Here is a 12,812-nt window from a genome sequence, read left to right on the forward strand (position 1 = left end):
ATGGGATAGCAATAATACAGTTTTGTTTTTTTTTTTTTTCCCTGGTAACTAAGATCTGTCACTCTCTCAGTTCAGTGACCCTTTCCAGGCCTTTTGGTTCAGAAGCTGAGGAACCTCAAATGGCCAAGGGCCAGTCTCAGCTTCTAACTTAACACAGTGCCATGGTTGTGTTCCTTCTGGGACTTCCACAATCACCCATTCCAAGGCAACAGAATGAGAAGCAAAAATTCTTCCAATGAGTTTTTAGGTATCACAGGCTCAGAAACACAGCCACTTCAACTCTTTGATTCTTAGACCCATGTATCTGGCTCCTGGGGAGATCAACCAAAATACTGGCCATTGGTTTGAGGTACTTGCTGATTGTCCTAAGACAGCCTCCAGCATCTCTGTGGTTGCCGCCTCCCATCTGCTACCATAACTGAGCCTCCAGCAGACCATCCTACCATTGTATGAATGCTGCTTCCAGGTGATGGGGGCGTGGGGTAAGACCAGTGCATTTCATGAACTTTCATCATCATACATGGTGTCTCCTGGCTATTTGTTTATGAATAAGGAATTCTTGAAGCCCACACTCTGAGGGTCTGGCAGAACCTTGAGGACAGGGGAGGCAAATTCATACCTAGATTATGAGTTTATCCTTTTGAAGACAGTTTATCCTTTTGAAGACAGATTGTCCCCTCTATGATGACAGAGGCCAGTGTAATAAACCCCTCAAGAGGTAGCACATTGCCCACCATATGCTCCAACTCCCCAAGAGAATGGCACCATATCAGGGGCTCAACTGGGTACTACTGGAAGTGCCCGGATCCACATTAGTAGGGAGAAGGCCCTGTTGCTCAGTCCTGCATGACTCCCATCCTGCCCCCAGGGCCACTTTGTACTTGTACAGTATGGTAGGGAAAGGGGCTGACTGACAGCTACAGGACATGACATCTTGTGAACCTGATTATTGTATGAGAGCCTTGATTCTGGTCTCTTGGGAGGATTCCCTTGGATTGTGAATTACTTCACATTTCAAGAGCTTTATTCACATTCCCTTCTCCAAGAGCTCCTTGCCACCAGCTCTCTAATTTTATTCTTTCATCCCGTAAGTCACCGCTTGTGAATCCGTGTAGATCCAGACCTGTTCTTCCTCACAAGCGGACATCCTGATGTATGACCTGAAGTTTTGGGAAGATTTCCCTTCACCACTGTCCCTGACTGTGACTGCACTGCCATCTGCCTCTACCAGCCCAGGTCCCAGTTATTCCTACTGAGATCAGGGAACCTATTCTGTTGCAGTATCTCCCACCCTGACCTCACCTTCAGAGGACACAGCCACAGAGTTCAGCTAAGAAATACTCATGGTCTCTAAAGAGGGACACGCAAAATCTCACTTTTTCATGCAACAACTCATACAATGATACAGGTGCCCATTTCTTAATTCCTTGGTGAGGGGGATGTCATTTAGACCCTTCCAGGGAGTATGCTTACAAGGTAAATGTACAGATGGCACGTAATAAATCCATGCTGACCTAACATACCTACCTCATTAAGCCTGTGAACTCTTCCCCTATGGAATACCTGGGGCATTCAGGAATTTTGAGTTTGGTAACTGTAAGCCATGACTGAATCCAGGCTTCAAGTAGCTAACCAGCGTACTATGAATGCGTACTCTCCCTGGGTGCTTGCATGTATGAGAGGCACAAAGGTGGGCTGCCTTATTTCCAATTTAGGGAAGGACTTGTCATCCAGCTCTGGGAAGTACAGTCAGTAGAGAGCTTCTAGCTGTCTAGAGCTGCCTCACCTGGATCATGCCCTTTCAAGGCCACATCTTGTGATTAAGTCAGGTGGGGATATTTGTGTCTCAGAATAGCCCAGATATTCTGATCTGTCATGACACTCCTCTGATAGGATACACTTGTTCCAGAGTTCCCACCAGATGGGCTGGGGCTTGCAGTTTGATTTTCTTCTCAGCCCAATCCTCCAATCCTGCTTCTTCCTGCTTTGAAAATAATTTTTTAAAAAATTCTGGTGAAACAATCAAACATAAAATTTGGTATGTTAACCATTTATAAGTAGAAAATTCCATGGCATTAATTCCATTCACGGTGTTTTGCAAACATCATCACTACCTATTTCCAAAACTTTTTCATGATCACAAACCAAAATTCTGGAACCATTAAGCAGTAACTCCCCATATTCCCCTCCCTGCAGCTGCTGCTGACCTCTAATATATATTCTGCCTCTATGAATTTGCCTAATCTAGAAAGATCATAAAAGTGGAATTATACAATATTTGTCCTTGTGTCTGGCTTATTTCATTCAACATAATATCTTCAAAGTTCAGCCACGTTGTAGCATGTGTGAGAACTTCATTCCTTATTCTGACCAGATAACATTCCACTATATGTATACGCAGCATTTTGTGCATCCATTCATCCATTGAAGAACACTTGAGTTGCTTCCACCTTTTGGCTATTGTAAATAATGCTGCTATGGATATCACTGTACCAGTATCTGTTTGAGTCCTTGTTCTGAATTCTTTTGGGTATAAACCAAAGGAGTGAAATTGCTGAGTCGTATGATGATGATTATATGTTCGGCATTTTAAGGAAGTGCCAAACTGTTTTCCATACCACTCACAATGTACAAGAGTTCTAATATCTCCATATCCTTGCCAACACTTGTTACATTCTGATTATTATTATTATAGTCATCCTCGTAGGCATGAGTATCTCATTGTGGCTTTGATTTGTGTTTCCCTAATGACTTAAGATATTGGGTATCTTCTCATGTGCTTGTTGGCCATATGTATATTTCTTTGGAGAAATGTCTATTCAACTCCTTTGCTGTTTTTTAATTGTGTTGTTTGTGTTTTTGTTGTTGAGTGTTAAGAGTTCTTTATATATTCAGGATATTAATCCTCATCAGATAAATGATTTCCAAATATTTTCTCCTATTCCATAGGCTGGTTTTTTACCCGCTTAACAATCGTCCTTAGATAGAAAAAGTTTTACAGTTTGATGCAGTCCAGTGTATTTTTTCATTTGTCACTCACGCTTTTGGTCAGTTAGAGAAGAAGCTGTGATGACAGAAGCCAAGGTTGGAGTGATACCAGTCCTGGGAAAGGGTCACGAGCAGAAGAAAGCAGATGCCTCTAGAAGCTGAAGAATACAAGGAACAGATTCTCCCCTAAAAGCCCAGTGCCCAATCCAAGGTTATGAAGACTCACCCCTATGTTTTCTTCTAGGATTTTTATAGTTTTCTTTCTTATTTTTAGGTCATTGATCTATTTTGAGCTAATTTTTATTTATATGTGAGGTAGGGGTCTAACTTCATTCTTCTGAATGTGGAAATCCAGTTGTTCCAGCACCATTTGTTGGAGAGACTGTTCTTTCCCCATTGACAGACTTGGCACCCTTATCAAAAATCAATTGGCCACACATGTATGATTAATTTCAGGACACTCAATTCTATTCCATTGGCCTATGTGTCTATCTTTTTGCCAGTACCATATGCTTTGATTACTTTAGCTTTATAGTAAGTTTTGAAATCCAGAGATGTGAGTCTTCCAGCTTTGTCCACTTTTTCCAAGATTGTGTGGCCATTTGGGGTCCCTTGCAATTACACATAAATTTGAGGGTTGGCTCTCCCAGTTCTGCAAAGAACACTGTTGGAATTTGAACAAGGATGGTGTTAAATCTGTAGACTGCTTTGGGTAGTGTTATTATCTTAACAATCTTAAGTCTTTCTATCCAGAACACGGGATGTCTTTTCATCTATATCGACCTCCCATCTTTCAACATGTTTTTTAGTTTTCACTGTACAAGCCTTTCACTTCCTTGGTTAAATTTATTCTCTGGTATATTATTCTTTTAGGTCATTACAAGTGAAACCATCTTCTTAATTTTCTTTTTGGATTGTTCATGGCAAGCTTTTAGAAACACAACTGATTTTTATATGTTGATCTTGTACCATGAAGCTTTGCTGAATGTATTTATTTGCTCTAGTAGCTTCAGTGTAGATTCTTTTGGAATTTTCTAAATGTAGAATTATGTTATCTGAAAATAGAAACAGTTTTACTTCTTCCCTTGCAATTTGGATGCCTTTTATTTCCAACGTGTGTAATTAGATCAACATATTTAGCAGTTGATGCAGCCCTCACATTGGGTACTTGGACTGTGGGGTAAGAGGTACTGTGAGAATGGCCAAGTGGAAACCTCTGAAACTGCCCACCCTTCCACCTAGACAAGATAGTTGGTCGTAAACAACATTGCATGGGGTGGTGGCAATGCAGACATTATGGACACTTTTAAGAGTGTAAAAGATGCAGAGACGGTAAGCCCTATCATACCTCCTTTTGATCACCAGTTAAACTGGTTGGATCCTGGAGGAAGACTATAGATACACCACAGGCTCAACAAAGTCATGCCCTGATTGCAGCTGCTGCACTAGGTGAGGTGGCTTTGCTAAAGCGGGGTGATTGCCTTAGACTCTTTGAGCTGCTTTAACAAAATACTTTAAACTGGGTGGCTTGCAAGAACAGAAATGTATTTCTCACAGTTCTGGAGACTGAGCAGTCCGAGATCAAAGCACTGGCAGATTTGGTGTCGATTCACCTTCTGGTCCATAGATGGCGCTTCTCACTGTATCTGCACATGGTGGAAGAGGCAAGGAGTCTCTCTCAAGCTTCTTTTATTAGGGCACTAACTAATCTCATTCCTGAGGGCTCTGCCTTCATGACCTAATCCCCTCCCAATGGCTGTACCTCCTAATACCGTCGCTTTGGGCGTTAGGATTTCAATATATGAACTTTGCGTAGACACAAACATTCAGAATACAGCAGTGATTCAGCCTGAGGCACATGCTATGCAGCCATTGATCCAGAAAATGTGTTATTTTCTATCACAATTAGAAGAAGAGGATCAGAGGTAGTTCATCTCACATGGAACAGGCAACAATATACATACACAGTTTCCCCTGAGGTTATGTCAACTCACTCTCTGTTGTAATGTTGCCTGAGAATATCTGCACTATCTGGACCACCTGCACTGATCCGTTACATGGATGACATCATGTTGACTGGGCTAGATAAGCAGGAGGTGGCTAGGACACTGGAGGCCCTGCTAAGGCACATGTGCTCCAGAAGGTGGGAGATAAACCCCTACAGAGATTTGAGGACTGGCCACATTGGTAACATTTTTAGGGGCTCTATGGGCAGAAACATGCTGGAACATCCCCTTCAAAATGAAAGACAAACTATTCCATGTTGCACCTCTCATGATGAAGAAGGAAGTACAATGCATGGTGGACCTCTCTAGTTTTTGGAGGGGGACTGTGTCACAGCATCTTCTATACTACTTCTGCCCATGTACTAGTAACATAAATGTCTCCCAGCTTTGAGTGGGGCCCAGAATGAGAAATGGCCCTGCAGTGGGTCCAGGCTTCAGGGCAAGCATTTATGCCACTTGGAACTTATGGTATTGGAAATATCAATGTAGGAAAAGATGACATGTGGAGCGTCATGCACATGCGTGTGAAGAGACCACCAAACAGGTTTCGTGTGAGCAATAAAGCTTTTTAATCACCTGGGTGGAGGCGAGCTGAGTCCGAAAAGAGAGTCAGCCAAGGGAGATAAGGTGGGGCCGTTTTTTAGGATTTGGGTAGGTAAAGGAAAATTACAGTCAAAGAGGGGTTGTTCTCTGGCGGGCAGGAGTAGGGGTCACAAGGTGCTCAGTGGGGGAAGTTTTTGAGCCAGGATGAGCCAGGCACAAGATAATGTCATTGCTTAAGGCAAGGACCGGCCATTTTCACTTCTTTTGTGGTGGAATGTCATCAGTTAAGGCGGGACAGGGCATTTTCACTTTTTTTGTGATTCTTCAGTTACTTCAGGCCATCTGGGCATATACTTGCAAGTCACAGGGGATGTGATGGCTTGGCTTGGGCTCAGAGGCCTGACATTGAGTTTGTGACAGGGCCCAGTGGAAGAATCTTGTCACAAGACCCTGAGGTTCTGTAATGAAGCCATGCTATCTTTTGACAAGCAACTTCTGCCATGCTGCCAGATCCTTGTAGAGTTATGTCTCCTGACCACAAAACAGCAAGTGACCAGTGACCAGGCAGGGAGAATTACTTATCACGAGCTGTTTCCTGGCAGACTCCCCAAGTCATAAGGTTGGGCTGACTCACAAGCAATCCTCTGTAAGATGTTAGATGAAATTGATGCATTCAGGCATTCCAGACTCAAGGGAATGCATGCACAAGTGTTCCAGACCTCAATGACGTCTACCTCTGTTGTACCAGTTTCCCTAATCTCAATTTACATTCATGGCCATGTGTGTTTGTGTGGGTCCTTTACAACCAGAAGAAGGAGGAAGAGAAAGCCTGAGCTGGGGTTGCAAATGGGTTGGCTTAGCATGTGGGTGGAAGTTGCAAATGGACATCAAGTACACTACAGCCTATGCTACAACAACTAGAGTACTTTCAAGGGTGACCTTGAAAGACAATGGCAAGGGAAAATATTTGCAAAGGCCAGAGCTTTGAGCAGTATACTTGATCACTGACATTATATGAGAAGGGAAGTAGCATGAGTTAGAATATATATGGACTCTTGGGCAATGGTAAATGGTCTGGTTGACTGGCTAGGAGTAAGGAATGGAGTAAGGTTAGGAATAAGATTGGAATATCATGTACAAAGAAGTCTAGGGTAAAGTCATGTGGATGGATGTGTGGGAGGGATCATGAAGAATGAAGATAATTGTAAAACATGTTGTCATCCACAAGAGTGCATCCACCTTGGAAGAGACAGTAACTTGTCAACATTATTGATACTTTGGGCCATATAATTCTTTGTTGTGGGGACTGTCCTGTGCATTGTAGGATATTTAGCAGCATCTTTCATCTCTATCAACTAGACGCCGCTAGCACCCTCCCACTTGTGACAACCAAAAATGTCTTAGGCATTACTAAATGCCTTCAAAAGAGGGGTGGGCAAAATTGTCTCCATTGAGAATCATTGCGCTAAACAACCAAATAGACAAAATGACTCAAATATTTGATGACCAGCCAGTCTCTATCACTAACCACTAGTGCCGGCATGGTGAGCACATGAATTAAATGGCCATGGCAGCAGAAATGGAGGGCACACATGGGTACAATAGCATAGATTCCTGCTTACCAAGGCTGTTCTTGCCACAATCTCTGCCAGGTATTTGACCTGTCAGCAACAGAGACGGACAATAGGCCCCAATATAGCACCATTCCTCAAAGTGTCCAATTGGTCAGCTGGCAAGATGATTACACTGGACGTCTTTCTTTCCGAAAGCCTCAGTGGTTCATTTTCACAGGAAAGATACACATTCTGGATCGAGGTTTGCCTTTCCCATTCATGCGGCCTCAGCACCACCATCCACAGGCTTACGTGGTGTTTGAGCCACTGGCATGTGAGCCTGTATTGTGCATATCTTTTTATTCTGATGCTTTGTCATGTGGGGCCTTGTGACCCTAGGGAAGCTGCCTTTTTTTTTTTTTTTTTGAGACGGAGTTTTGCTCTTGTCACCCAGGCTGGAGTGCAGTGGTGCAATCTCGACTCACCGCAACCTCCGCCTCCCGGGTTCAAGTGATTCTCCTGCTTCAGCCTACCGAGTAGCTGGGATTACAGGCATCTGCCACCACACCCACCTAATTTTTTGTATTTTTAGTAGTGACGGCGTTTCTCCATGTTGGTCAGGCTGGTCTAGAACTCCTGACCTCAGGTGATCTGCCCGCCTCAGCCTCCCAAAGTGCTGGGATTACAGGCGTGATCCACTGCGTCTGGCAAAGCTGCCCTTCTTAGGGCTGGCCAGTTCCTGGAGACAGTAGACGACTTACCTGTGAGTGTACTTTTCATATGCACCAATCCAGAGCCCACACACTGACCACTTCCTTTATGAAGGTCTCACACTCCGGGCTAGTATTTCCCTGCCCTTCATACCCCAGGGCCAGGTACCAGATAACAAGGGAAGCCCCTGCACCCCAGAGCCTGCTGAAATTATTCAAAGGAGCCAATCCTAAATCTGCAAACCATGCCTCACTCATTCTTTCCTGTGGAAGCCACAATGAATGTTCTTGCCCATGCTAGCCAGCATCCATCCCCTCTGCCTCCTAACTGACCCTGGTGTTTCCTCATGTGTCTCTGCATGGCATGACTGCCCCCCTCGTCTTGGGAACTGTGAGTAACAAACTATCTTTTCAAAGGCAGTCATCTCCCGATCTGCTGGTCTTACCATACCTACATAATAACAAAATCTGCATTGTAAATAACAGGCCCCACACAGTCTCAAACTAGAGGACCAGTTTACAATGACAGCAAAGGAGGTGTGCGGTGAGCTCCTGACCGTGGACACACTAGTTGTATCACAGACATGTTTTCTCTCAGAGACGGAGGTCTCTGGGATCCAGGAGAAGATGCAGTTACCTGAACAGGGCGAGGGGTGGGCTGGGATAGACATGGAGCTGTGCCACTTTCTATGAGGCAGCACCGCCCTGCCCAGCGCAGGAAGCACGGGCCACAGGCACCTCTACTCATCAGCTCCTTCTAGTCCTTCGAGCTGCAGAGAGCTGCCTTGCCCGAGATCACACTCATACAAGGGCCACTCACATCTACAGACTAAGTGAGGGAGAGGAGGAAGGCACAGCTGTCTTGTGATTCTGGGGAGCCGTTCTTGCCTCAAAGCCTCCTGCCAGATTGGCTACAGCTTTGTGGGGGTGCATGTCACAGTACAGTGTCCTTCTCTGTCCACTCTTTCCTCTGCCCTTTCCCTTCACAGGTTCTGATCTCTGTGTTAGTCATCTTGGACTGCATAGCAAAGTACCATAGGCCCGTGACCTTAAACAACGTAAATTTATTTTCTAACAATTCTGGAGGCTGAAAGTCCAACATCAAGGTGTCAGTAGGGTTGGTTTCTTCTGAGGCCTCACTCCTTGGCTTGCAGATGGCTACCTTCCTGCTGTGTCCTCACATGGTCTCTCCTCTGAATGTGTCTGTGTTCTAATCTCCTTTTCCTCTTGGAAGGACACTAGTCCTGTTGGATGAAGCCCACCCCAAGGGCCTCATTTTAACTTAATCACCTCTGTAAAGACTTCTGCAAATACAGTCACATTCTGAGGTACTGGGGGTTAGGGCTTCAACATGTGAATAATGGGAAGACGTAATTCGGCCCATTTAAACCTCCAGTGAACATCTTGCACCCAAGCTCCATCTCAGCATCTGCTTCTAGAAAACCCAGCCAGGGACTCCAAGCCAACGGGCAAAGTCCTGATTCCTGATGCTAACAGGCCTAGCCTGATCTAGTCTCCTGTGTCCTCCCTTCTGGTCCACAACCCTTATCATGCACCCGTCTACACTCCTGCATTGCTCCTTCAGTCGGTGTAAATGCTGTCTCCTCCTGGAGCAAACAATTGAGTAAAAAGCCTTAACATCTTAATATAAATACTAAGTATTTCTTTATTTTATTTTATTTTTTGGAAGTAAGTTTATTAAGAAAGTAAAGGAACAACTAATGGCTACTCCATAGGCAGAGCAGCCTAAATATTAATATTCCTTTAATTTGCCTCTTTGCCATTCCACTGCCCCGCCTTAGTTAAATTCACCACCATGCCTTGCCTGAGTTTTTGCAACAGCATCCTCAATGGCCTCACTGTCTCCTGTCCTGTGCATGTTTAATTCATTTCCTGTGCTGCAGCCTGAGTGATCTTTCTGAAGAACTCTGCAGGCATAATGTTTTTGTGCTATTAAACTGCTGTGTTTTCCTTTCTTGTAGATGATGTAGGTTACCCTTGTATGGAATCCGTGGCAGTCAGAGCTTGGGAGGAAGACTGCAAATGCCTAGAAAAAGGGATCCCTGCTCAGGTTTGATGACAAATCAGGTATTTTGAGTCCATGGCAGGAGTGTATTCTGTAGACCTGGCTGGAGTAAGAAAAAGGTTTATTTGTTTTTATTTCCTTCTATGTTTCAAGAGCATTCCTTTGCACATCAGGAGCCAAGTGGAGAGTCCTGAGCACAGTTTGCTGAGGACACGGAGTAGCAGTACAAGGAGATTCCCCACTGAGGGGACCAAAGGGAGCCCCTCTGGAGTTGAGAGGAGGAACTACAGGAGAGAAGGCAGGCAAGGATGCAGAGAGGAGGACTCTGGTTTTGCCTGGGGTTGACCCGCCCACACCCACACCCATGTCCATGCCCACCTGAAACTTCTAGACAGCTTTGAAGGAAACCTCAGGACAGGGAGGGTTTCATCTCTATCCTTTGGGCAGAGGCCATCAACTACAGAATCCCTCCCTCCCTCCTTCCCTCCCTCCTTCCCTCCTTTCTTCCTTCCTTCCCTCCTTCCCTCCTTCCTTCCTTCTTCCCTTCCTCCTTTCCTCCTTTCCTCCCTCCATCTCTCCTTCCCTCCCTCCCTTTCATCCTTCCTTCCTCTCTTCCTCCTTCCTCTTTCTAAATTAACCATTCGTGAGCAGGGAGTATAACATGGTCAGGAGGGAAGACCCAGAGATGCTAGCTGTGAACAGGCTGCTTCAAACGGCTTCAGCGCTTGCTTGCTTGCTTGTATGTTTGTGTCACCTGATTAGCCTGTTCTGGTGGACAGATGGCTATAAATGCAGCAGTTAAGTTAGAAGCACTGTAGGGGGCTCCTGTGATCCTGTCTCTTCCTCATGTTAATCTCCTCCCCTTGAGTGTAAGGGGACCCAGCCAACAACTAACCTTAAGATTGGCCCAGAAGGAAAGACTAGAAAAGGTGATATTTGGACTTTCAAGAAGCCATCTCCTTGAAGGCAAAGCTCCCTTCCCAGATATCAGCAGCACATGCCATGTTTGCATCTAAAATGATGAGCAGTGTCTGGGTGCACATAGCACCCGGAAGCCCTGGGCTTTCCTTGCTTCAGGGAAGAGGGTGAAAAGTTGGTGGGCTTGGGGGTGGGGGCGGGCTTTAATCTGCCCTCTGTCGAGGGGTAAGGCTGTCTGTGCTCTGAGCCTAGATGCTGGTGAAGGAGTGGGTTCAGAACCCGGGGTGGCCTCTCAGACTTTTCCCAGGTAGATGCTTATCCTGCAACTATGTTATTTCGTCTAAATTGAATGCCCCCAGAATATTAAACATACGCATAATGAAACATAAGTACAAGCCCACATTTGAAAGTCAAATAGAAAAGATTTCCTGGATTTGTATCATTTGGCATGATCCAGGCCTCTGCTTTCATCCACAAGAATGAATAAATAAGAGTAGTCTCAAACCAAAATAATTTTCTGGGCAAAGCAGAACAAATGTGTTAAAATGAAGAAGAAGAAGAAGATGAAATCTCTGGAGATGAAAAGGTTTTCACCCAAGATTGAGCTCAGAGAGATGGAATATGCCTGTTACTTTCAATTTTTATCATCCAGCTTTTTTTTAAATCAAGGTAATGATAGGGGAGTGGAGCCATTGTGGAGGGGAGGAAAGGAAGCAAAAATGAACCCGCAGTGCTCATCAATTAGCCCCAAGCAGGCACTGCTGGAGCCCCCAACACCAACCTCTGAACACATTAGATTCCAATCAGTTCTCCTCAAGGTCCTAATCAAATTCTTTTTTCATGAAAATCAAATTTCATTTGATAAACTTAATTAATATTTTCAGAGAGAGCTTGAGAAAACAGCCCACCTAAGACCCTCAGTAGGCTGGATGTTCATTCAGATTAAGGAGATTCTCCATTCTGTTTCCTCTTTCCATTTTTAGAAAAGAGTAGACATTTTATCGCTAGAGGAATTTTCAAACCCTTCTATATTGAAGAGAGATAATTTATTATAAAGCTGTTTCTCTTCTGACAACTTGATATTTCTCATCTTGGGTTCTCCAAGAAGGCCTATCTGTAGTTGTAAAAAAGGCCTTCTTGATAACATTTATGCAAGAATTAGCTCTATTTTTAATTACACACAGATCTCCCCTTGTCAAATTTAATAGGTGCTTGGATTAGAGAAATGGAATCCACGGCTTGAAATAATATTTTTAAAGAGGCTACTTAGATTTTTGCTTCTCTGAATACAGACGATGCACTTTTTACTGTGAAATATGACGTGCATGTAGACACGCACAGCTTAGTAATTCTGAAGGGAACACTAGATAGATCCACTACCTAGATCAAGAACTAGAACATTGCCAGCACCCCAAAATCGCACCCTGTGCTCGCTGCCTCACCCACAACCCTGACTTTGCTGGCGACCATCTCCTTCCTTCTTCTTATATGTTTACTTCCTAGATATGGATCCCTAAAGACAAATTTCTCTCTCCCTGCACTTCTCTCTTCATACACTCATTATGGTCCCCCAGATTTTTGTTTATTCCTTATTGTATTTTTATTTTTTATTTTTAGAGACAAGGTCTTTCTCTGTTGCCCAGGCTGGAGTGCAGTGGCCCGATCACAGGTGACTGCAGCCTCAAACTCCTGGGCTCAAGCAGTCCTCCTGCCTCAGCCTCAAGTAGCAGGGACTGCAGGCACAGGTCACCACACCTGGTTAATCACATTTTTTTTTTTTTTTTTGTAGAGACTGAGCCTCACTATGTTGCCCAGGATGGTCTTGAACTCCCGTGTCAAATGATCCCAGATGAACACCTTGGCCCCCAAAGTGTTGAGCCATCACGCCCAGCCTCCTCTTCCTTATTTAAAAGTGATGATTTTTTTTGGATGTTCAAATTGTCCTGATCTGACCAGAGGAAGCCCTTCAAGGTGGCTTCTGTGTCCTCTTGACTTCCCAGTTTAATCTTTTTTTTTTAAGCATCAATTTAAGTGCAATATTAGTTATAGAAAATAAAATGCAATCATT

This window comes from Macaca nemestrina, chromosome 13 (genome assembly GCF_043159975.1).
Source record: "Macaca nemestrina isolate mMacNem1 chromosome 13, mMacNem.hap1, whole genome shotgun sequence".
NCBI lineage: Eukaryota > Metazoa > Chordata > Mammalia > Primates > Cercopithecidae > Macaca > Macaca nemestrina.